Raw genomic sequence first — 13,095 nt, 5'->3', positions numbered from 1 at the left:
ACCTATCACTATCCATGCTATCACAAGGGATGTTATTCATCGCTTGTGATAGCAAAAAATGTGATAAAAATTGAAGCGGTGTAAAAAAAAAATTAAATACATTTAAAAAATTGAAAGCATCACAATCTCCCCATATTCACATGCAAATGCAAACACACATGTAGGTTGTATATGTAAATGGTTTTCGCACCACACATGTGAGGTGTTTGTGTGCACTAAAATTCATTAAAGCTTAGTTTTGCAAAACTGTTTGCAATTACTGTGTGAAATAAAAAATTACAACTAACATTTTTTCTCTTTTTTTTTAGAAAATATATAATGTTTGGGAGTTCTAAGTTATTATCCAAGTGTGCTCTACCAGCAGAAGGAGGGGGTGTCAAATGTAAATCAATGAGGATGCTTGACTAACATTTATAGACGTACTTACCAGTGGTATGTCTAGTATTTACTGTCGTAGTTACAGCTGTAGGATGAAAAATATGTATTAGTTATATTTTATTACCTGTACTTGTTTTGCAATGTTGTAATGTTTCTGTATGTATGTAGTGTATGTTAAGGCAAAATAACATCCTTTTATGCAGGCAGAGAGCACAGGAAATTATCAGCAAAGTGTCAAGGATTCTGAAATGTATTGGTTGTGCCATACCCCTATATCATCCCCAGACAATTGGCCTGATTGAAAGATACAATGAGCTATTGAATGAACAGGTTCAGAAACTGCCTGGAGCATGTCATGCTCCTGTTCCATGGCAGCTGATGATCTCATTCCAGCATCCTGGTTTTGGCTGAGCTGCACTGTCCCTGTCTGACTGTCCACCTGCAGGGTGATTGATGTAGACACAGCCTTTGGGTGCCGGCCAATGGATGATTGTCAGCACCCATTGATCGTTGAGGAGGAACACTGGTTAGACACACATTGAATCCTTTGCTAGCCTTAGCTGTTAATACCTTCCCAGCCAGTGTCATCAGTACAGTGACAGTGCATATTTTTAGCACTGATCACTGTATTAGTGTCACTGGTTCCCACAAAGTGTCATTTAGTGTCACGCTGCCCTTAATGCTATCACAATCCCACTATAAGTCACTGATCAACACCATTACTAGTATAAAAACAAACAAAAAAAATTCCAGCATATATACCATAGTTTGTAGATGCTATAATGTTTGTATAAATCAATTAATATAAGCTGTTGGGGATTTTTTTTACCAAAAATATTTAGCAGAATACATATTGGCCAAAATTTATAAAGAAATTTAATTTTTTTTTATCGGATATGTTTTAAAAAAATAAAAAATATTATTTGCTTTTCAAAATGGTTGGGTTTTTTATAGTGCAAAAAATAAATAACCCAGTGGTGATCAAATACCACCAAAAGGAAGCTCTATTTTTGGGGAAAAAAATTAGATAAATTTTGTTTGTGTACAGAATTGCACGAGTGCGCAATTGTCAGTTAAAGTAGCACAGCACTGTATAGCAAAAAATGGCCTGGTCATGAAGGGGGTAACTCTCCCGGAGGTCAAGTGGTTAAGCCTACCACATCCTTAGTGTCATGCTTGTGATAGTGTTTGCAACAAATGCTTCAAGCTCCCTGTTTGCCTGCCTTGTTCCCGTGCCTTGTCCTTTACCTTCGCATGATCCCTTCCCTGCCAGCTAGTTTGGATTTCCTTGTTATCAACCTCAGATTGGACTTTGGACTATTCTCTGAACTCAGCCTGCCTTTTGACCACGGGTTTGGCCCTGATTACTCTCGTAACATTGCTTGCCCTGAACCCGGACTGCTATTGGATCACTGTCCCTGTCTCCTAACTGTAAGTACCCATGTGCTGTTCTTAGCTTGTGCCTGCCACAGCATGGTATCCAGGCACTATAGCATTGTGTATAAGACCTGAGGGCAACTGAGCATCAGTAGGCTTGCTTTACAGGAAAAGGGGCTGCTATAGGTAAAGAACTAAAAGCTAGCTATAGTGTCTGGCCATCGATGCTAGAGGTAGGTGTGACAGAAACTCACAGAGGAATACAGAGGAAGTGGAATCAGTTTCTCAAACAAGCTGTATTATTGTTACATTTTACAGTTGAACTTTAATGAGAAACTTTCATCTGAACATAAGCTGATAGACCTTTTCATTCAGCCTGCAGGCCAAATGACAAAAAGGATTCCTCCACTCACATTATACAGCACAAATGAACAAATCTCCCACTGTGTCTATAGAATGAAGACAGTGGGCCTTACTGACTGTAAAAGTGACTGAACAGCGGTTGCATGTGACAAACGTTTTACATTTTTTATATACTAAGGTTTTTTTTTTTTGTTTTACAGAGATTGTTGTTCCTAATATTTCATGGAAAGTTATTCTATCACAGTCTATCACAGTCTTACTACTTCTCTTGGGAGTATCAGAATATAGTTTATCCTTTTCTTCCTGAAGATGTCATATGGGAAAACAGTAAGGCAGGCCAGAGATTATGAGATTTTGTTCCCTAAAAAAACAGCTCAGTGTTGAAGGGGGAATGGAGCTATTGTGTTCTCCTGGTGGGGGAGAAGGGGGCGCGGGGAGCCATCCCTGCTGGGAGAACACAGTGATTATTGCTGGCCGCTATAGCCGCTGGCAATAACCATCAAAATCCTACAGGCAGGTTATACCCAAGTCGTACAACAATCAAATTGGGTACAATCAGCCTGCCCATAGATGGATCGAATCCCAGCTAGTCCCTGTTGAAAAGGTCGAGATTCAAACCATCTCTGGCCGACTTAAATGGTTGCAGGTGGGTGGAAAAGTATTAGTCAGAGAAATTGTAACAGAAAGGTCTTGATCAACTGTTTTTGTTTTGATTGAAAAAGCAGTTAAAAGAGAAGTGCAAGATTCGAATAAAAAAATTTCATACCCACCTAGGTGGATCCAGCAACACTCTGATTCTGCATCTGACCCCGCTACCTCTACATCAAGAACTGAGCGATCAAAGACCACTGATCACTTAGTCCTTTGTTTTCAGCGAGCAGAGGGCTAGTGATTGTCAGTCACTGGCTCTCTGCTCTGCCTGTCAGCACTCAATAGAGCACCAACACTGTGGAGGGGACAGGAGCGGCTGGTTCAGGCTTTCAGTGGTGCACTGTGAGGCTGAGCCAACTGCCGGTAAGGCATCTAGGAGGATCCCAACATTATTTTCAGGATCCCTACAAAGCCTGGACCTGCTCTTTAATGTTAACCGACAAAGGACTTTAGCCGAAGGTCAGCTGAATCTGGGTCACAGGAGTGCAGAAGTAAGTGCACTCCTGTGATCCATAGGAGAAATATGGCCAAAAGAGCTTTGGCCATGCACTACTTCTCCTTTAAACCACTTCGTTTTTCCCTTTACAGGTTTTCTTCAATCTAAAGAGGAGAATCAGACAAGCAAAGTGGTAATGATGCATAAGCCCAATTTAATGTTCTATCACTTTGAAGTCTGAAACATTTCAAAGAAAGATTTGTTTTGTTAACATTACATCTTTATGATAAGTGTTTAAAGCCCAACTCTGCAAAGGTTAAAAGCATGTTAGGGCTAGGGGGAGATTATTTCCATCTCACTCTGATGCTCTCCTCTTCTCCTTTCCAGGGTGTGGGCAGTCCCTCAACATAATCATGTATAGTGCAGGGCTATTAGTCTTGCATTGTATGCTGTTTGGCCTGTATGTCAATTTATAGAATTGTTGTGGGGCAATTCCAGAAGGCGTGCTGTGTGGGCAAGCTCACAAAGAATCAAAATCTCTATGGCTGAGAAAGGCTATCAGAACAGGAACGTGTGGGCTATGGGTACATGTTTATTGGTTACCCGCACGATCTCCAGTCAGCTCCTAGTTGTGTCTGTCTTTGTTACAGAGGGCCTAACTGAGAAATTTTAAACAATGGATAGTGGAATGTAAAGAATGATTGTGTGGTTTGAAACTAAGCTTGTGGCTAGACACAAATGACCTCTGCAACCAATGGTCATCCACATCTACAAAAACATTTCTATTTTCACCTAGATGATCTAAAGTTCAACCCAAGCAATAACTCTCTAGATCTGATATATTTGCCTATACCTTTGTGTGAGCAAATGTGCTTTAAAATCTGGCTGACCATCCAATAATAATCTGCATGTGCAAATAGAGCAAAAGATCATATAATCTCCTCTGATAGCTTTCCATGCTTAAGATAAGGGAATGGAATAAAGGAATGGGATTGGAGAGCTTGGTGTGACAGTGGAATCACTTCACAGCTACAGAAAGACCACAAAATACACTGAAAATCATTTTATAGCTACTATTGAAACTGTGGGGTTGTTTAAACTCATTAGGTTTAAACCCAGTATACACAAGGTATTCCATACATCACTGGCTACCTAGTAGAAAAACAGCTTGAATTCAAAGGTAGTCAAACAGTTAAATGATAAATCCACTTTAAAATGTCAGGTAATTATCTTTAAATGTGGGCAATACTGTATTTAATTTGAATTATATTTCAATAAACAAGTCTAAAACTATTTAAAGTGATGTGTGCAAATTCTACTTATCTGTGATATTTATAATTAAATATTCAATTCTTGTGGAGGCTTTTAGCAGAAAAAAATACAACTATTATATATATACAAAAGTATTATTTATTGAGCCACCTTACAAACCACTAATTTTATCTTTCAATTGTATGTAAATTAAAAATGTTATAGTTTATTTCTGGCTGGGTCCTCATTGGTGAAATTTGGCTTCAAATTGTTCCAGTGACCATTGTCACTGACACAAAACAGTGAGGGGAAATCAGACATCTTTTTTAGAGTTGTCAGAAGAATGAGACACACACAGCAAAAAAAAAAAAAAAAACTGACAGGTTTGCAACTTTTGTGCGTTCTATCCAAAACAAATATCTACAAATACACTTCAATTATTATGTCAGAGACGGAGCAATTAGTATGACTCTTTTAGAAGCACAATTGGAGGTATAGATGAGGTGCTATTCCCACATGCCAGAATTTTCCAGTCTTTGTTTTCAGAAAGTATTCAGTATTTCATTGGCTAGCTATGAAAATAACAACCTGATTTCTGCAAAAGAGCTATTGTGAGTCAAACTGTTAAAATGTAATTTTTAAAAAGCAGGTCTTTCCATTTTAAAGTTGAGAGTGTGTTATTTGGTTTAAACTAGACTTAAAATTAAAATAAAATTAGGAAAATTAATTAGATTATAATAGAAATGAAACCCTTTGTGTAAAAGGAACACATTTTTAATGTTGCCCTATGGCTCAGACTAACATCAAATCAAGAAAATTATATAATTTGAAATGTGTGCATATTGTACCTACCTGGGGTAGATACTGTTGTTGAGGGGGCTTCTGGTAAAGAAAAAAATAACAATTAAAAAAAGAAAAAAATATTCAGCCACCAACCAAATCACTCTGTCCTAAATTAATATATCAAAAGGTGTAACCACCTCAAAGATACAGTATTTGCTATTCTAACTATTTTGTTAATGACCTGAAAAGCTATTTTTGCTCTATAAAACTGGATTTTTGTACCTGTTATGTGGCAGAATCATTTATTATTTCACAATGACTGTTCTTTTCCATTAGAGGATGATCTGCTACTAAGCAGCTAACCAGTACTGGAGTTTAATGGACTTCAGGCTATTCCAAAATGGGAGCCACAATGTACCTCTATGTGATAGCTACTGAATGACAGACATACAATATGTGCCAGCAGTTTGTGACATCGGAGTGAGAAATTTTATATATTTAAATTGTTTATTAAGGTGAAAAAACTACCACTACAACCAGTTCAACCTATGTATGTGTGTTTGTGTGATTTTTTTCTCTAATAATTCCCATAGCCCTGTATATTTTGATTTCTGAGGAAAACATCTAAACATTTTTGAAGTTGTCAACACTCTCATTTAGTACCACTACCTGGGGAAGAACCCTTTTCACAGTCTGAGGTAAACCTCCATTTTTTTAACTTCAAGTTGTGGCCATGTGTCCTCTTCAGAGACCTTAGACTAAACAGTTTTACTGAAGTCACCTTTGATATATTTGTTAATCATATCCACTCTTAACTACCACTTCTCTACAATGAAAGGTCATCCATCTCCTTTAAGAATTGTGTTGCCATTTGCTGAACTCTTTCTAATAAATCAGCAATGTGTTTCCTGAGGATTGGTGACCAAAACTGAACTACATATTCAAAATAAGACTGAACAAGTGTTTGTTAAGAATTCTTGGTTTAAAACTGGAATGTACTCCCTTTTTAATGCAGGGCAGTATTTTGCTAGCTTTGTTAGCTGCAGCTTGACATTACATGCTGTTGCTATGTCTGTGACCTACAAGTACCCCCAGATCCTTTTCCATCACTGGTTCTCCCAGAAGAGCCCCTCGTAATGTGTACTTTGCATGTGTATTTTGGCATTCAAGTGCATAGCCTTACATTTCTCAAGAATGAACTGCATCTGCTCATAAAGTATTAACAGGTTGGTTTTACAAGAACAGTCTTAAATCCACACTGATTGTCATTTATACCTTTATCTCAAGCAACATTCTGTATAGAGTCCCTTACCATTCCCTCAAACATTTGCTTTACGCCAATCAGTTGGTATCATTCCAGTCACGTTGTTTTTAAAAATTAGAAATAGCGGCTTGGTTATCACTGAGTTAAGTTCCCTAAAACCTCACAGGTGTAAGCCATCTGGACCTGGTGATTTGTACAAATAAAGTTTAATTAAAATTATTAAAATTAAAATAATTAGATTTATTTATTTCAGGTAATTACTGTTAAAACTATGGAAACCTTTTTCATCGCTTAAAAACTAAAGAGAAAAATGTATTTAAAACATCTGCCTTTACCATGTTATTTATGCCTAGCTTCTCGTGTTCATCTGTTACAGGACCTATCCGTTCTTTCATAACCCTTTTACTACTGATATATTCGAAAACATTTTTGGGGAATTGTTTTACTTGCTGCAGCAATTTCTCATATTCTATTTTAGCTACCCTGATTGCTACCTTGCATTTCTTGTTGCTTTCTTTGTAAATCTGGAATGCTGAGGGTGTCCTTCCTACTTTGTACCTTTTAAAGGTCAGTTTTTTTCTCATCTGTTTGTTTTTTTTACACTTGAATTTGGTCGTATAGGTTTTAACGTTCTTTTATGCTTGTTACCCCCTGGAATGACTAATGCATTTGTTTAATTAATCTTTAAAACACTACCACTTTCCTTGTGTGCTATTTGTTGCAGATATTTGGTCCCACTGAGTGCTGTGTAGTAGCTTACTGAAGTTTGATTTTTTTGAAATGTATAGTTTTTGTCATACCGACATGCTTCTTATTCCTGTAACTTGTGATAAATGTGATTACACGATGATCACTATCACCCACGTTGTTTCTAACTTGAATATCTATAAGTTCTGTGTTGTTTGAAATTAATAGATGCAACAGGACATGTTTCCTCATTGGGGCTTCTACCATCTATTCCATGACAATGCTCTGCATCCCAGTCTGAGAAAATGAAAGTTGAGGGGAGAGAAATCTTGAAAGGAAGATGCAAGTAGAATAACAGCCATCTCCTGCTGAATTTGTTGTATTCTAGTCAGATTCCTGCTTACACGGTGAACAGCCTAAGAAGACCCAGGAGTGCTGACTACATGACTATGCTGCACAACAGTACATATTCTCAGCTATCTGTTCACCTCATTAAGAGCTAGAGTGAGACTGTATTGAATAGACAAGGAAATACTGTCAGCTAAATACAGAGGATACATAGAGACAGGAATAAACAGTATGCTGTTATTTTGAACAAGACTTACAAAATGAAAAATAATTCAAACAAATTACATAATATAAAATGTATGCATAGCATAACCTACCTTGGGTAGTTACCATTGTCATTGTGGGTGCTGGTAAAAAGAAAAAGAAATATATATAAATATATATAATAATTCATAGATAGTGAAAAAGTAAAAAATTGAGCCATCCAACAAACCACTCTCTCTTAAATTAGTATATAATAGAAACCTGTCTGTTGAAACTAATTTTAGTGTTGTCCATGGCTCAGACTGTCATTTTCAGTAAAAATGTTTAACTATTTAAAAAAACAACAAATGTAACAATGAATGGATGTTGGACCTTTCTGATCTGCAAAGTTCCTACATTTCATGGCAGTGTTGAAGCCTAACAGTTCACCCACATATTCCTATTAACCCAAAAATATGATGGGTTGTCTAATTAACCAGGAATGTCAGTTACTCAACGGCCTTTGGGGGACTGGTTCTCTGGAACAGGTTTGTACCCTATTCTTTTACAGGTATACCTAGTGTAAGTAGATTTAGAATAGCGATATTAGTGGCATTAAAGGTCCTTTAACAGTGGTGAGGTTTATGATCGCCTTCATTTTATAAGCCAAATTGCTTTTTACTTACATTGCTGTAAGTGGTGGCTGATTTGGTTTTAGTTGGTGTTATTGTACTCACAGAATCCTTGCTGGAACTTCTAGAATGCACACTTTCCCAATCCCTGCCAAATCTATCAATAGTACTTGCATAATCTCTGCCAGGATTTTCAAAACTTCTCTCAGAATTTCCACCATTACTTTCAAAATCTCTTTCAGGACTTCCAATGGTGGTCACAGAATCCCTGCCACTGCTGCCAGAATCCCAAGAGTACCCAAAATTACTGGGAATGTTATCTGACCAAAAAGATATTAAAGCTCTTGCCTTTGAAATGGCTAGTGCTTGGTCTTTATGCCAGCTTTTCTTTTTGCATAAGACAGTGGTTCTCAACCTTTCTAATGCCGCGACCCCTTAATACAGTTCCTCATGTTGTGGTGACCCCCAACCATAAAATTATTTTCGTTGCTACTTCATAACTGTAATTTTGCAGTGGGAGGACTAGCGCCCCATCACTGATGTCAGTGGGATGAATAGTGTCCCATCGTTGGTATCAGTGGGAGGAATAGTGTCCCATCATTGGTGTCAGTGGGAGGAATAGTGTCCCATCATTGGTGTCAGTGGGAGGAATAGTGCCCCATCATTGGCGTCAGTGGGAGAAATAGTGTCCCATCATTGGTATCAGTGGGAGGAATAGTGCCCCATCATTGGTGTCAGTGGGAGGAATAGTGTCCCATCATTGGTGTCAGTGGGAGGAATAGTGCCCCATCATTGATATCAGTGGGAGAAATGGTGCCCCATCATTGGTATCAGTGGGAGGAATAGTGCCCCATCATTGGTGTCAGTGGGAGGAATAGTGCCCCATCATTGGTGTCAGTGGGAGGAATAGTGCCCCATCATTGGTGTCAGTGGGAGGAATAGTGCCCCATCATTGGTGTCAGTGGGAGGAATAGTGCCCCATCATTGGTGTCAGTGGGAGGAATAGTGCCCCATCATTGGTGTCAGTGGGAGGAATAGTGCCCCATCATTGGTGTCAGTGGGAGGAATAGTGCCCCATCATTGGTGTCAGTGGGAGGAATAGTGCCCCATCATTGGTGTCAGTGGGAGGAATAGTGCCCCATCATTGGTGTCAGTGGGAGGAATAGTGCCCCATCATTGGTGTCAGTGGGAGGAATAGTGCCCCATCATTGGTGTCAGTGGGAGGAATAGTGCCCCATCATTGGTGTCAGTGGGAGGAATAGTGCCCCATCATTGGTGTCAGTGGGAGGAATAGTGCCCCATCATTAGTATCAGTGGGAGGAATAGTGCCCCATCATTGGTGTCAGTGGGAGGAATAGTGCCCCATCATTGGTGTCAGTAAGAGGAATAGTGCTCCATCATTGGTGTCAGTGGGCGGAATAGTGCTCCATCAGTGGTGTCAGTGGGAGGAATAGTGCCCCATCATTAGTGTCAGTGGGAGGAATAGTGCCCCATCATTGGTGTCAGTGGGAGGAATAGTGCCCCATCATTGGTGTCAGTGGGAGGAATAGTGCCCCATCATTGGTGTCAGTGGGAGGAATAGTGCCCCATCATTGGTGTCAGTGGGAAGAATAGTGCCCCATCATTGGCGTCAGTGGGAGGAATAGTGCCCCATCATTGGTGTCAGTGGGAAGAATAGTGCCCCATCATTGGCGTCAGTGGGAGGAATAGTGCCCCATCATTGGTGTCAGTGGGAGGAATAGTGCCCCATCGTGGGTGTCAGTAGGAGGAATAGTGCCCCATTGTGGGTGTCAGTGGGAGGAATAGTGCCCCATCGTTGGTGTCAGTGGGGGGAGGAATAGTGCCCCATCGTTGGTGTCAGTGGGGGGAGGAATAGTGCCCCATCGTTGGTATTAGTGACACAAATGATGGGGCACTATCCCTCCCACTGACACCAATGATACTTACCTTGCTGACTCCTGCTCCAGCCTGGGCTCGCTCTCTCCCTCTCCCATCTACAGCCAGCATACCTGGCTGCAGCAGCAAAATTTGCACTTACCTGTCAGCTGTCTTCCTTCTCTGGCCTCTCTCTTCACTCGTTCCTGCAGCTCCCTCGATCTTCTTCGATCTCCGCGCGCTGCCGCTCGGCTCCTCCTCTCCAAGCTCCACCTTCTCGCCGGTGATTGGCCGCCTGTGTGCCTCTCCTGAGCTACAGTTCCGGTGGCCAATCAGCGGCGAGGAGGCGGTGACAGGGGCAGCATATCATCCCGCCCACACATCGCCGGAGACAGGAGCGGCGTCTCGGTTCCTAAGACCATCGGAAATATGTGTTTTCCGATGGTCTTAGGCGACCCCTGGGAAATGGTCGTTCGACCCCCAAAGGGGTCGCGACCCCCAGGTTGAGAACCGCTGGCATAAGAGCTACTATGTTTTCTGATTGATTTGCTTGTTGCTAATCTGGATTGACCTGACTACTCTTTTGCCTGCTGCCTGCTCATGACCCCTGCCTGAACCTGACTACTCTTTCATGTTTCATGTAGAGCTTCCATGCCATAGCTGTTCTGTTCCAGCTACCCCCTTGGTGGGGCAATCTTTATGACTGTGACCTGGTGCAAGGGGAGCAAACTGCTCTGGGTTCTCTCCGAGGGTGCTGTGGCCTCCCAGCAGTCTTTTTGTTTTGTTGCACAACACTGCACTACAGCCCTGTACCACACAAAAGTTGGCCACGGAGGGCCGCTCTGTACTGAGGGGTCTGTACTGGGAGATGTGTACTGAGGGGTCTGTAGTGGGAGGGTGTCAGTACTGAGGGGTCTGTAATGGGGACTGTCTGTACTGGGGGCTGTCTGTATTGAGGGGTCTGTACTGGGTGGGTGTCTGTACTGAGGAATTGGTACTGGAATGGGGGTGTCTGTACCGAGGAAATATTACTGTGATTGGGAACTCTATACTGAATGGGTGTTTCTACTGAGAGGTCTGTGCTGAGGGGGTCTGTATTGAGGGGTCTATATGGGGGGGGGTGTCTGTACTGAGAGTTTGTACTGGGGGTTTGTGCATACTGAGGGGTCTGTACTGGAGGGGTGTCTGTAATGAGGAATCGGTACTGAAATGGGGGTGGGTGTCTGCACTCAGTGGTCTGTACTGTGGGGGTCTGTACTGATGGATCAGTACTGGAAGGTGGGTGTTTATACTGAAAGATTGTTACTGGAGGGGGGGTGAAGGTACTGAGGGATCTGTACTGTGTGTGGGGGGAATGTGCTTGGAGGGTGTATGAACTGAGAGGTCTGTACTGAGGGGAGGGATGTACTGAGGTGTCTGTGCTGGGGGGGGGGGTCTGTGCTGGGAGGGTGTATGTACTGAGGGGTCTGTACTGTCGGGGGAGGTCTGTGCTGTAAGGGCTTATGAACTAAGTTATCTGTACTGGAGTGCCTGTACTGAGGGGGTCTGTGCTGAATGGTATAGGGGTCTTTACTGAGGGGTTTCTGCTTGTGGAGTCAGCCTGTACTGAGGTGATTGGTCTGTACAGGAGGGGCGGGCTGGGAGGGGGGATCAGGGATGTTAGGGAAGATCTGTACTGTGGGGGAAATGAGCTTGGGGGGTTGTGCTTGGAAGAGGAGGTAATTTTTGGTTGTATGCTGTAAAGTGGTTTGTGTGTTACACACTCCTGAGCGATGCACTGTCTGCATTATGCACCCCTGAGCCCTGCACAATAAATGCTACAGGATTTATATACTAAAGGCAAATATACTTTGCACTGCAAGTGCAGTTGCTCCAGAGCTTGGTAAATTAGGTAAATCTTCACTTTGCAAGAATACCCAATTACATGCAAGGAAAATAAAAAAAAAACTGTATTTTGCTTACACATGATTGGATGGAGTTTCCCTCATTTCAGAGCTTCCACTCAGATCTAGAGCAACTGCACTTGTAGTGCACAGACTATTTGCCGTTAGTAAATCAACCCCTGTTTTGTACATTACATACTCCTGACTACTGCACTCTGCAAGCTTGGCTTTATATGACATACTCCTGAACAATACACTCTAAGTACATTATATACTCCCTGAAATTCTTCTTTAGCACCTTCCCATTGGCTGTATGCATATATACGACCTCTTGGTGGGTGGGCCTTAACACTGAGTGGCCACATATATGCGGTCCTATATAAACAATGTACTGCACTGAGAGCACGCTCCCTGCACCCTCCCAGCACGGTAGCTGTTTGGGATCAGTAAGTGTTCTGATTATGTGACCACTGTGACAGTCAATCACAGCGGTCACATGACCCGAATGCCCGCCTCCACCTCCCGACATCTAGAAACTCTTAAAGGGCTGGAAGGCATCAACCAGAAGGGGTTAATGTAAGCATTTATTCATCTATATCTATGAATTGCCAATACCAAAGCGTGTTTTCCTTTGCTGTACTGCTACACTTAGGCTGCTGCCCCTGGCATCCATTGACATCTACAGGAACCTAGTTGCTGTGAAACCCAGCCTGGCCTTCCTGTTTCTGGAGGAGCTGAGAGACTGATGGACCAGTGTGAGGCTTACTACTCCATGATACCACAAGCCCAAATGTCGAAATCATTTTGAGGAAAGCGTGTCCTGCTGTGAGAAGATTCACTGCCAGAGGCTGACATATGTGTGTTTACACTTACATGCCATTTATCACCTCAATAAATAAATGTTTTAATAACCACAACACTCAGATGCGCCTTCTGCTGTCCATATCTGTTACTCTAGAGAATCTTCAGTTTCTCAAGAGGCGC

Source organism: Staurois parvus, unplaced genomic scaffold (assembly GCF_062004578.1).
Source record: "Staurois parvus isolate SC_StPar_1 unplaced genomic scaffold, SC_StPar_1.0 ptg000303l, whole genome shotgun sequence".
NCBI classification, from domain to species: Eukaryota; Metazoa; Chordata; class Amphibia; order Anura; family Ranidae; genus Staurois; species Staurois parvus.
Note: the sequence above shows the minus strand (reverse complement) of the source record.